Consider the following 14,547-nt stretch of genomic DNA (forward strand, 5'->3'; position numbering starts at 1 on the left):
CCTTTCATACTTAAATCTCATAGTCTTCGACTCCCTAGAGGTGAAGTCAGAGATAAATGTAGATAAGCCTGTCTCATCGGATCCAAAATGGAATGGTGATCCAAACACGCACATTGGTATCACAGCAAATCCTCGGCTTGTCAACGACACTATTTGGCTTAGTGTGGTTTTTGACATGGCTCTGGCTTCCTCCATCATCAGAGCTAGTGGTAGACCAAAAATTTCCACCTAGATTGGGATGCTAAGGATCAGTACCTGACCAGCATCGCACAGCCCATCGAAATCCATCAGTGCAAACACAAGGGACCACCATGAACGATCCGTTTTTGATCTTTTGGCTTCAGAAACTTCTGTATTTATCGATCTCCTTGTTCTCTTATTGACGATCGATATTTGAGATTCTAAACTGATGTCGTAGTATCCATGAACGCTTTCGGGTCGACTTTCTCCTTCACAGTAAGGAGGCAGCATTCTGCATAATGGTGGTCTAAGATAGCCGCCTTACCGGTGGCCCTAAAAAAGACTCTTATTTTCATATACAGCTAGCGTTGCTGCTAAACGAATGAATACCTCATCAACAATCATTAGAAGACGGCATGATGATAAGTGCAAATTGCGACCCTCAAACTCCCATTTCAAAGGGGGAAGTTGAACTTAAGATTCTTCATTCTCTCGAGAAAATCTTCAACACAAAAGTGATAAGTACAAATTCCGACCCTCAAACTCCAATTTCAAAACAACACAAATTAACATTTGGTTATCTTACTTGATATGTTTTTGAATTCAAGATATCAAAATTCAAACCCAATAATAGAGAATATTGAATTTGAATCACGTCAATTTTCTATTCTTCCTGGTGACATCTTGTTTTTTGGGATTTTCTAGTGTGCCTGATATATTTTTCCCTTTTGGTAGTGTGGTGGTAGATATGGTTTGCCTTCCAGGTCTTGGTATTTAGTGCAGCTTGATATTTGCCTTGTCAAATTGGTGAGCCAGCCATTACAATCTAGGTTAAGCTTCTATCATAAGCTTAGTTTTGCTCTTGACCCGATTTAAAGCAAGTGGTGTGGTCTCTTTCAAGTTAATCTAATTGTTGGGAGCCTACCCTATATTGGTGGAAAGGCAAGGCGCTGGAACTGTTTTTTCGATTAGTGATATTAATTATATATGTTTATCTGGAAAAAAAATGAAAACAACAAAAAGATAAATGTTGTTAAATTTATAGGTGTAAACAAGCTGAGCTGAGGAGAATACCAAGATGATCAAGTGCAGCTCATATGTTATTTATTCATGAGCTCGAGCTTGACTAAAGCTTGAATTATTTGTTTCAAGTTCAAGTTTGACTCAGCTTGATTGATTTTGTCCAATTTTGATCTCAGGTTGGCTCAATCTTAAATTTCTTCAAGTAAGATGTCAAAAAATTATAAAACATATATAAAAAAAACTACATGAGTAATTATAATCTCACTCAGGTGGTTAGTTGACTCAGTACATAATCATACTCAATTATTGTTGAATTTAGATCCAAAGGTAATAATTATTAATATCAGTTAATAATTAATATTATACACCAAAATGAATAGTTTAACTCAAATCTTCAATAATACCTAAAAGAATACAAATATTTTACTTAGCTAAATATTTAAGGGAGTGCTTCTAATGAGGACCACGAAAATAAAAACTTCATGAACTCTTTCTAATCAACTGTTTGGAAGACCTACTATTCGATTACATTACCATGTTGACCATTAGATTTTGAGCTTCACTCCTATGGACTGCTTTATCATCTAATGGAAAGTAAGCCTTGAGCCACTTGTCTTTACGTTGAATTTGTGAAACCATCTTATTCTTATAAATGCGTGAAGTGAGACAACAAAAGACTAATTATTAGCTCATAGGCAAACCATAAACACAAGAAACGATGACATCATAGATAATATTGACAAATGGGGTAGGAATCACATTTGTCACCATGAGAACAAGGATGTGACCACTAACCTCAAAAATCTCCGACTTTTGAGTATAAGGGCACACATTACGCCTTACACTCATGTTTTCAGGTATCATATTTATCATTGCTCATCTAGCCAAGAGGTAAGACTGGAACAAGCAAGAGTGTCCACTTCCTCCCCTCCCCGTTCAAAAGATCTAGAGATGAGTCCTCCTCGGGCCCCTTGAGAAAAATTCACTCCGAACGGAACGTCGAATTAGTTAGAACCACCTCATCTTATCATCCTTAGAAAGTGTATCACGTCTAAAGGGTTAACCAAATTAACTTCCGATAAAAATGGATATAATGAGAGTTGCAATAGAGACTTTTATATAGGTTTTCCTCTAGATAAGCTTAGTATTGATGAGGTTGTGGTCAAGATTTGTAAGAAACTAATCACAAATATTCGAGATTTTCTTACATTGCCCAATATCTCTAAAAATGAGATAAATACATATGAGGATCAATGCAATGACTTGACATTACTCTATTTTTCAGGAGCATGTGCTAGAAAACAAAGAAGCTTATAGGAGTAGAATGTATTAAAAAGTTCATCCAGGTGTTTTCCCTCAACCCTATCGAACCTTTTGGCAATTTGTTAGGTGAAATGTTGATCCTCATACCCAAAAGTCGGAGATTCTAATGGTTGGTAGCAACATCCTAGTTTTATAATAATTTATTTTTAGGGTGATGTCACCAACTGTTGGAATCTCCGACTTTTGGGTATGAAGATTAATATTTCGCCTAAAAAATTGCCAAAAGGTTCGATAAGGTTGAGGGAAATCATCTTAAAGACACTACTATAAAAAGTGCATCAGACAACGGTGGAAATCTGTTGTGTGATTTAGGCCATGTCTGTCATCTATCTTGATGTTGTGTGATAAGCATGCTCCAACAATGGTGAAACACCGTTGTGTGTTGATCATAGAGTCAACGCTTTAGTTATAACCGTTGTACCGATTCTGCGCATGCCAATGCCAGAAATTGGATGCAGCACATTCAATTGTTGCTTCAGTGGTGGTCAGACAACAAAAGTAAGTATCACCCTGTTGTTGGTTAACTTCTCACACAACAGAAAAGTGACACAGACAACGGACGTAATACCATACTGTTGTTGGTTAACATATCATACAACAGAAAAGTATGTGAACTGTTGTTGATTGTTCCTTACCACTACAGATATCATAAAGTAACTGTGGCGTGATAGTTATAGAAATATTTGTTAACAACCAACAACTATTGTATGTATGAGGCTCAGTGTTGAATTCTTCACAAGTCATACAACTAATACCTATTTGTTTTGTTGTGTGATAATAAGGAGACAACAAAATGTTATGAGGCCCGTTGTGTGATTTCACATTGGACAACTGATACCTATTTGTTCTGTTGTGTGAGTATTAATGAGACAACAAAATTTTATAAGGACCGTTGTGTGATTTAACATTGGACAACTGATATCGGTTTGTTCTGTTGTGTGAGTATTAATGAGACGACATATGCGTATTCATACAACGTAATGTAATTCACTATTGTTCGTCCATTATCGATATTCTACCTAAAATATTTGCATAAATATAATGCTCAATATATATTATGTAATGAAGTACTCTAATTCAAGCGTCTAATGTACCAAAAGAGCTAGCATTTGTTAATCATCCATACATTCAAGTATCTATACAATGAAACCCAAAAAGGAAGCAGCTTGATGGCTGCTGCATTCTAACTAATAATGAAAAACAGCAAAAGCTGATACAATATATACTTGTCCAAAAATATGCACGTATGCAGCTGCTACATATATGGCTCCTACGTAAAAGGGTCACTACTTTCCAATTGCTCAATCCACTCCTACATATATGGCTCCTGCACAGAAGCAAGAGCAAGCTCTTCAAGCATAATAGCTGCACATAGCAGAGTATAAAACAATGAGTAGAAAAAAAGAACTTGGTTTGATTAAGTCATAGAAGAAAAGGTTGGAAAAGAGACAAAAATCAAAAGGAATCAGGCAAGAGAAAATAAGAGACAGATGAAGATATGTATATAAAAAGATTAAAAAAAACTTTAAAGGAAAAGACATGACATACAAGTGTTTTCTTGTGTGTAACAGTTATTCTCTTGGACTTGTAACCAAGCATATGGAACACAAGTTCAGTCCCAATCTGCAATAGTGGCACAGGAAATGGAACAAAAAGTTTCAAAACTACTTTACCAAGGAGAGTCAAGTGAACAAATTTTATAGAATATAAGAAATGAAATCTACCTTAAATTTTTTTCTAGGCTTTGCAATTTCAGATTCAGACATATGAGTAAGAGGACAAAGAGCCTTCACACTACCAGGGAATTGCACGATAGCCCTAAAGCTGTCAACAACTATTATTTTACCTCTCACAACCATCCCAGCTGGTAGAGGTGGAAAACGGGTCAGCACGGCCCATTTTAAGCGGGCCTAGTCGTGCTTCGTGCCGTGCTTGGGCCGGCCCATTTATTATTGTGCCGACCCATTTACTTAAACATTAAGCTCGGTCCGGCCCATGGCCCGAGCCCATATCGTGCCGGGCCGTACTCGTGCTTACCCACTATAAAGCACTATTTTAAAATCTTAATTTGAATAAATAAAAATTAATTTTATTTAACTATTTAGAAAATTAAAATAAATTAAGTTCTACAATATTTTTCTTAATCTTAGCTTTTTAAGATTAGTTTTCTAATATTTTTTATATTTCACTACAAGAAAGAAAGAAAGAAAAAAATAACTCAAAATATATTGCTTGTAGTATATTATTGTGAGATTAATCTTTATTAATATAATGAAGATTTAGTATCATATTATTCTTTCCTTCATTTTATAGTTGTATTATTATGAGATTAGAAAAAAATACTTTATGTCAAAACAAGGATATAATGTTTTATTTCACTATTTTGACAATATAAAGAAATAGCATTGGTGGAATTGTCATGAGATTTTAAATAAAGAATATTCAAATCTCATCATTGTTGTTTTTAAATATTTAAAAAAAAAAAAAAAAATTTGTGTTTGTAACGGGCCGGCCCACAATATGTCGTGCTCGGACCGTGCTGGGCCCATTACGAGCTTAAGCCGGGCCAATGGGCCAATATTCCTAGGCCCAACCCGGCCCGTTATTCTAACGTGCTCGGGTCGTGCCGGGCCACTAATGGGCTTGGGCCATGTCGGGCCTCTTTTAAGTGTGCCAGGCCCGTGCCGTGCTCTTACTTAGCGGCCCGTTTGCCACTTCTAATCCCAGGTTTGACATCAGAGTGAGTGAAAATTGACCCTTCAAATGCACTTGCCTGCTTGAAAGAAAATAAATTAGAGACTGATAATATCAGTGGAAAACAAGATAAAATATATCCACCACTTGAACAAAAGCATGATACAGCCAAATGTGAACATTTTAACACATTCTACTCCTATAAGCCTCTTTGTTTTCCAGCACATGCTCCTGAAAATAGACTAATGTCAAGTCATTGCATTGATCCTCATATGTCTTTATCTCATTCTTTGAGATATTGGGCAATCTAAGAACATCTTGAATAATCGTGATTAGCTTCTTACGAATTTTGACCACAACTTCATCAATATTAGGCTTATCCAGAGAAAAACCTCTATAAAAGTCTCTAACGCAACTCTCATCATATCCATTATTATCATAAGCTAATTTAGTTAACCCTCTAGACGTGGTATACCCCCTAAGAATGGTAAGATGAGGATATGAGGTGGTTCTAACCAATTCGACGTTTCATTCGGAGTGAATCTTTCTCTAGGAGTCTGATGATAACTCATCCCTAGACTTTTTGGATGGGAAGGGGAGAAATTGGATGCAACACTTTTACTTATTTCAGTCTTACCTCTTGACATATTGGCTAGATGAGCGACGATAAGTATGATACCTAAAAACAAGCACAATTACGACACAAACATTGTTAGAGTTCAACATATATTGTGGAAAAAAGCACAAACTAAAGTCATTAAGATTATTGCTAACACAAAATTGATAAGAAATTTTTCATTGAACAAGTGGAGCAACAAAATAGCAACCTAAGATGCAAACTCAAGTTAAAAGTGTTAGTCCTAGACAAACTATACAAGCTACATTACTAATTAAAGGTCCTAAAAGCTTGCAACAAAGAACAATGACATGAAGAATTTTGAATCACCTTGAAGCTACAGTGTAGGAACATTTATTATGGGTTACCAAATTCTTAACCACAATCATCAAATTATTATGGAACTAAAGCAACTTGAAGCAAGAATCCAATAATCCCATGAACAAGTAACAAGGAAACTCTGAAACATTAATCCAAAAACAAAACAACAAGTCAATCTAATAGAGAAAAATTAGGGTTCATAAAATCATGGCAACATCAAGACAATCAAATTGAAGCTAAAATCCATAAACCCATAAAAGCATGGCTCATCTTATGGCAGCTTCTTGCTCCTCCATTCCAAATGAGGTTTTTTATTTTTCTGCACCTTCCTTCTTACAAGCTGCTTTAGCAGCTGAAGCTTGTAATTTGTAATTTTCCTTTTCCTTAATAAGACTGACCTCCTTTCTCTAAAAAAAAAAACAACCTAGAAACTAAAAGCAAAAACAACAACACAAAACAAAAATCAGCAAATTTCGAGTTAGAGTTCTCGCTATGTTGCGCAACACACAAATCATTAAATTTTATAAAATTAGCACCAAAATCTGACAACCCATAACTCTAACAACCTAAAATTGAAGAAAAACTAAGCAAAATCAAAGCTAACAACACAATAAGAACAAGAATTTAAGAAAAGAGAAAAACTTCCTACCTCTTGGATAGAGCTTACAAGCTTTGTAACACCCTGTACCCGGAAATACTATCCCTTAATTTATTTGCATTGCATTTAGATATTTCAATTCATCGTATCGTTAAATTAGCCTTCTTAATAGGAAATTATTTTTTTTGAAGTTTCCAAAAATTATTTTCTTAGCATGGAAAAATAGAGCACGACAATACGAGAGTGTATGCGCAAACGGTTCATTAAACGGAGTTGTAACGAGAAAGTTATGAGTATTTTCGTGTGAGGGGCAATTTGATCTTTTCACCTTACCCTACCTTAATTAAATCAGATTCTGAACCATTTTCACGTTGAAAACAGAAGGGAAGAGAGAGAGAGAGAGCTAGCTAGGGATGGCAATGGGGCGGGTTGGGGATGGGGATCACAATACCATCCCCATCCCCGGGGTCATTTTCTACCCCCATCCCCGCCCCAATCCCCAATAAAAATATGTTGGGGATTCCCCGTCCCCATCCCCATTGGGGACTAAGCCTCCAAACCCGCCCCAAATCCCCAATAAGAATTTAATAAATAAAATAATTTTTTCTCATATTGTCTTTTTTAAAATCAAAATCTAGAACAAATAAATTTAAAATATGATTAAATTCATAAATCATAATTCAGTGAGTGCAAAAGTCAAAACACCATTAAAGTAAAACTGTAGCTATTAAAGTAAAGTAGTAAATGTATATATTTGTGATTTATATTATAAAAAATAAATTAAAATATATATAAGTTAAATATATGTATATATTATTGGGGCGGGTTTGGGGATGGGGATCACAATACCATCCCCGCCCCATCCCCAATCTTAGATAGCGGGGATTGGAGATCCCCATCCCCATTCCCCATTTGTCCCCGAATTCTCCCCCCATTAGGGGCGGGTATCCAATGGAGCTCCGCCCCGCTGGGGATTTTTGCCATCCCTAGAGCTAGCCACCACCGTCCACCTTTTCCGTTGCCGGCACTGGCGGATCCAATCATAGACTAGGACGGGCTCAAGCCCATCCAAGATTCCAGACTAGCTCTTTTTCTCATCTCGTTATTGTTGCTGTTGATGTATGGTTTTCAAAAGACTTCGTTAGAAAGAAGAAAACCCAGAAGGAAGTATCCAATTTCATTAGCCCTCTATGGAATTTGACATTCAACACTCTATAAGTTAGTTATTTCCAGTTGAATTTGAGAAAGGCAGAGACCCTAGAATTTTGATCTGGGTTTGTGTTTGGTGCTTTTATGAAAGATAGGAATTGAGTTTTGATTAGAAGAGAAGGAGCTGGTGGAATTGGTGAAGGGAAAAATGGATTTCTTGCAAGCAGTTGGGGCAAAGAATTTGTGGCAGGAAGATGTGGAGGCATTGCTGGTATGTATGTGTGTGTGTGTGTGTGTCTATATATATATATATATATATATTTTTTTTTTTTTTTTTGTTTGTTTAAGAAATCCAATTAAGCCCGCCCAAGACTTCAATCCTGGATCCGCCACTGGTTGCCGGCACCGATTCCGGCCAAATCTGGCCACAATTTTTACACCATTCTCTTCCTCTCTTCATGGGCTTTCTATATGTTTCAAGACCTATCATCAAGTGTGCGCGACGAATCGAAGGAGAGAATATTTAGTGATTTTCTAGCTATTTTCCGAATTCGGGCCAAACCATTGAAAATTTGGAGAAATCCCAAGGTATAAAGTTGTTCATTACGTCATGGGCTTTCTTTTGAGTATAATATTGCATATATATTTGAAGATTTTGGAATTTGGGATTCCGGCCACCAAGAGCCACCGCGGCTCCGCCGTCTCCGACGGCCTTTCATGGCCATTTTTAGTTCTTTTGAGATTTGTTATGCTTCCTAGGATGTGTTAGTATTAGCCCAAGTAAAGTTGTTGCATTTTGGATGAGAAATTGAGATTTTGTGTTGAGAATAAATAGGAGAAATTGTAAATTGGAAGTGTTGGAGTTAGAGGGAAGTTAGTGGAAGAAAGGTAAGATGAATACTTGATGATAGAAAGATTTGGGTGACATTATGTCAAGGAGATGATATGATTTGCTAGGATGCATTCACGTTTCTTTACTTAGTTTTTTGGGATTGAGCTTAATTTATTCATAAATTATTATTGACTAGGTAATCCGGTTGAGCAAGCTTCCGAGGACATTCCCGAGATGGGACTCACCTAGTCACCCTTCATTATGAGTTGGACTTTGTTTTAAACAAATGCATGCAATTACTTCGATTCTTTGATATTTGATTTCTTAAATTATCTATTTAATATTCAAGAAGTGTTAAAGGAAAAACACGTTATGTGCCTTCGTCAAAGTGATTGACGGAGAGGGAATCAAGGAATTAGCAATTACCATCAATCAGCAAGGATTACGAACCAATTAGCATTTAATATCATCATTGTAATTGATCTTTCCGTTGTAATTCTCTCCCTATATAAAGGGGCTATGAAATGAAATGCGCAGACCAATTCCAATTGTCAATTTATTTTTACACGTTATCAGCACGCTCAGAGCCAATAGCCAAGAAAAAAAAATCTAGTTTTCTAGAAAAAAAAAAAAATCTCCCCGGCCACGCAGCCCCTCGCGGCTCCAGCCTCCAGCCTCCAGCCTGCACAGATCCCGCCTACAGCTTCATCGCCCCCACAGATCTTTCTTTCGGCCTCCTCCCCACATACTGACTGGCCTCACCTCACCGCAGCACAGCCCGAGTGACTGCCTAGCCCCGGCGATCCCTCGCAGCCCAGCGTGATGGCGCCCGCACACAGCACACCGGTTTCGTCAATCTTCTTCCTCATCATCGCCACCGGTGCGATCCACCATTGATCCCCTCCTACGCTCGCTGCCAGGTACTCTCCACCGTCATAGCATCCAAGATTGACCAAACCGGCCTTGTCTCTCAGCGTCGATCAACAACACTCCTGATCTGCTCCCACCTTCACCAATCCCAGCAGCCACCGATCACCTATCCCAGCAGCCCACCGATCACTGCTCACTTGCTACTGCACCCAGCGCGCCTCCTCTGCAAACTAGAAGAAGACGCGAAGGAGGAGGAAGAGAAAGAAAGAGAGAGAGAGAGAGAGAGAGAGAGAGAGAGAGAGAGAGAGAGAGAGAGAGAGAGAGAGAGAGAGAGAGAGAGAGAGAGAGAGAGAACCCGACCCAGAAAAAAAAAAAACAAAAACAAAAACAAAAACAAAAGGCCCAAAGAACAGAAGGCCCAGAGAAAAAAAAAACAAAAACAGAAAGAAAAAGAAACTTGGCCCAAAGTAAAGGGGCCAGCCCAAAGAGCAGACCCGGCCCAGACCGAAAAAAAAAACAAAAAAACAAAAAAACAAAAAAACAGGCCTCACTGGTGACACAGCCCAGCAAGAAGAAAAGAAAAGAGAAAGGGAAAAAAAAAAACTCCGGCCCACTGCTGAAAAAAAAACATTGCTACGCATGCCTGCATCAACACGCGCGTGCATTAGGATCGTTTTGTTTTCTCGAAATCAAGTATGTTTTCTTTATTTTTTTTATGATTTTAATCAAGCATGTGAATTTTATTTATGTTTTCTATTTTTTTAAGCATGCTTTATACTTCATTGTTCATGCTTTTATTATATTTTGTTATTAAGCATGTTTAGTTAAGATAATTTTGATCATTTTAAGCATGTCTTATTATTTATATAATTATGTTTGAGCATGCTTTATATTTTATTACTTATATATTTATTATGTAATTTAGAAGCATGTTTTGTGAATTTTGTTTACGCTTATATAATTATTCTTAAGCATGCCTTTATATTAGAGGTGGCAAACGGGCCGGCCCGGCCCGGCCTGACCTATTTTAAGCGGACCTAGTCGTGCTTCGTGCCGTGCTTGGGCCGGCCCATTTATTATCATGCCGGACTCGTGCCGGCCCATTTACTTAAATATTAAGTCCGGCCCGGCCCATGGCCCGAGCCCATATAGTGCCGGGCCGTGCTCGTGCCGGGTCAATAACGGGCCGTGCTCGTGCCTACCCACTATAAAGTACAATTTTAAAATCTTAATTTGAACAAATAAAAATTAATTTTATTTAACTATTTCAAAAATTAAAATAAATTAAGTTCTACAACGTTTTCTTAATCTTAGATTTTTAAGATTAGATTTCTAATAATATTTTATATTCCACTATAAGGAAGAAAAAAAAAAACTCCAAATATATTGTTTTTAGTATATTATTGTGAGATTAATCTTTATTAATATAATGAAGATTTAGTATCTATTATTCGCTCCTTCATTCTATAGTTGTATTATTATGAGATTAATCTTTATTAATAAACATATATTTAATATTTAGAAAAAATACTTATGTCAAAACAAGGATATAATGTTTTGTTTCATTATTTTTGACAATATAAAAGAAAGCATTGGTGAAATTGTCATAAGATTTTAAATAAAAATGTCTCATATTCAAATCTCATCATTGTAGTTTTTTTATATTTTTAAAAACAAAATGAATTTTTGTGTGTTGTAACGGGCCGGCCCACAATATGTCGTGCTCGGGCCGTGCCGAGCCTATTACGGGCTCGGGCCGGGCCTGGTCAATGGGCCAATATTCTTAGGCCCAGCCCGACCCGTTATTCTAACGTGCTCGGGTTGTGCCGGACCACTAACGGACTTGGGCCGTGTCGGGCCGCTTTTAAGCGTGACGGGCCCTTGCCGTGCTCGTGCTTAGTGGCCCGTTTGCCACCTCTACTTTATATTATGCTATTGTTTATATTTTATTTTATGCATGATATATTACTGCTATTATTATGTGTAACATATATTTTGGGGTATATTTGTGAATTTTTGAGCATGCCATGTATTTTTTTTTTTATATATATGCTATGTTTTATTTATTCTTACATGTACTATGGTTATTTTTAGTATGCTATATATAAATTGAACTTTGCCATGATAATGAAAATTTATGCGCATTATACATACACAGTTACCGTGATAAAGCATTTTCACATAGCATCGAAAACTGTGACTATTACGAATCTTGGTCTTGAAATCTAATTCATATCTTTGGAAAACAATTTACGTGGATGTCTTTATGACTGCGTAATTTATATCTTCTCTCTTGTTTATGTAGATGGCTGATCCAACTCGACCTGAATTTGATATTTTGGACTCAGAAGGACTTGAGTACCATCATTGGGTTTCCGATGTAGAGACTGCCTTTGTAGCAAAAGACTACACTGCCACCATTGCCGACCCCAAAGACAATGGATCGTCTGACAAGGTGAAAGCAAATGCCTTAATGTTTCTAAGGAGACATATTGATCCTAGCCTACGCTAGGAGTACCTTCAGTTGAAGACACCCAAAGAACTGTGGGATGCCCTTAACGGACATTTTGGGAACATTCATTACACCTTGCTCCCAGAACTGACCGTTCAGTGGAATGAAATCCACTTGCTTGACTACAAAAAGGTCAATGACTTCAACAGGGACATGTTGCGCCTAAAGGCACGTCTAAATTTCTGTGGAAAGGAACTCACAGAAGATGATATGATCCAGAAGACTCTTTCCACTTTTCCTATTTCGGCAATTATACTAGCTAACCAGTATAGGCTGGAGTATGATAACAAAAGAATCATAACTTTCAATAAGCTGATCAACCTACTGCAAGTGGCTGAGAGGCATAATGGGGTTCTTTTGAGCAACAATTCCAGGCCCGTTAGGACAAAGACAATTCCTGAGGCTAATTATGGCAAAGTCAAAGGTGGAAAGAACCCCAATGCAAAGGGGGTTAGACGTGCTGATCTCTACCCACGTGGCAACAATGCACCACGTGGCAAGGGACGTGGGGGTCGTAGTATGGGTCGTGGAGGCCCTCCCAATGTATGGCTCAGAGATTTTGGTGCTGGCCCTAGTGGTCATGGAAACAAGGTGCAAAGGGCACCTAAGAAACCTTCAGTCAAATAGGGTAGAGTTGGCAATGAACCATGCTATAGGTGTGGAGTCATGGGGCATTGGTACAAGAACTACCAAGCAAGCAACAGAATAGCAGCCAATTACAAGAGGTATAAGGAGTCTAAAGAACAAGAGGCTCACTATATGGAAGAAGGAGGCCATGACCCAGACGTCAACCTCACAATTGCAGACTTCAATGGCAACAAGGAACTTGCTCAGTCAATGGATACTTCAGATTATGACTGATCTACTTTATTTATTTTATTTTCCAAAAACAGTTGTGAAGGCATAATGCCTCATTTTTAATTAGACTATTACGTAGTCTTAAAGTTTATTTCAATAATAGTTTGATGAATTAGATTTCTGAACAAGACCTTGATTTGATTATCGTTGGCTTATTAATAAATTTCAGATTTTATTCTGAAGCATTGAATTTATTCGATTTTTATGTACTACACATATTCACATGGTTCGAAAAAAGCACTATAATGATGTAAAGCAAGAAATCTAGAGAAAAATTATTAGAATGAAAAAAATTATCATTCTACCAAAATAGACATGCTCTAAAGAATATGAGTTATATTTTCAAAATTAATAATACCTCCCATTTATTTGTAGGAATGAATCGAGGAGAACTTGAGTGCTTAGTTGATAGTGGGACTACCCACACCATATTAAGGAATATGCAATTATTTATTGAATTAATAGCCTATAATTCCTCTGTGACTACGATGATTGGATCATCACAAGTAATAAAAGGGCGATGAACTGCCAAATTTTTGCTGCTTAATGGCACAACATTTAAAGTCACAGACGCTCTATATGCACCAAGAGCTAATCGAACCTTGTTAAGTTTCAAAGATATTCGTGCCAACGGTTATCATGTAGAAACACACTGTGAGAATGGAACTGAATACCTTTATATTACCTCTAATGAATGTGGAAGGAAACGCATTTTAGAGAAACTTATGAGTCAATCTAGTGGACTGTACCTCACTATGATTCGGATCATTGAATCATATGTTGTCACCAACAATGAAAGAAGGCGCAAAGGGCACCCAAGAACCCGGCCGGATGTGGTATACCCGTCTAAGTGACTACTTGATTGGGAAGGGATATAAGAATGATGAATTATGCCCCTGCGTATTCATAAAGAAAACGAGTTCCGGATTTGCAATTGTAGTAGTATATGTCGATGATATGAACATAATAGGTACTCTTGATGAAATAAGAGAAACCGCGAACTACTTGAAATCCGAATTTGAGATGAAGGATCTTGGGAAAACTCGATTCTGTCTAGGCCTTGAACTAGAACACCGAGTTTGTGGAATACTAATCCACCAGTCTGCGTATGTCCAAAAGATGCTCAAGCGATTTAACATGGACAAAGCGCATCTTGCTAGCACTCCCATGTTCGGTCAAAGTTTGGATGTAAGGAAAGATCCATTTCGTCCAAAGGAAGATGACGAAGAGGTGTTGGAAGCTGAAATTGCCTATCTAAGTGCAATAGGCGCATTATTGTACTTAGCCCAATGTACTCAACCAGACATTGCATTTTCAGTGAACTTGTTAGCTAGATTTAGCTCAGCGCCAACGCAGCGTCACTGGAATGGTATCAAGAACATTTTCAGATACCTAAAAGGAACCATTGACTTGGGACTGTTCTTTCCCTACAGAGAGACAAGAGGGACCGTAGATGGAACTGCAATCCCTAAAGGAAATATTGATGGCGAAAGCGCCACTCACTACATCGAAAATCCAAATGACGTTTTGGTTGGTTTTGCTGTTGTTGGGTACCTCTCTGACCCACATAA

The sequence above is a fragment of the Rosa chinensis genome, chromosome 5, assembly GCF_002994745.2.
Source record: "Rosa chinensis cultivar Old Blush chromosome 5, RchiOBHm-V2, whole genome shotgun sequence".
Taxonomy (NCBI): domain Eukaryota; kingdom Viridiplantae; phylum Streptophyta; class Magnoliopsida; order Rosales; family Rosaceae; genus Rosa; species Rosa chinensis.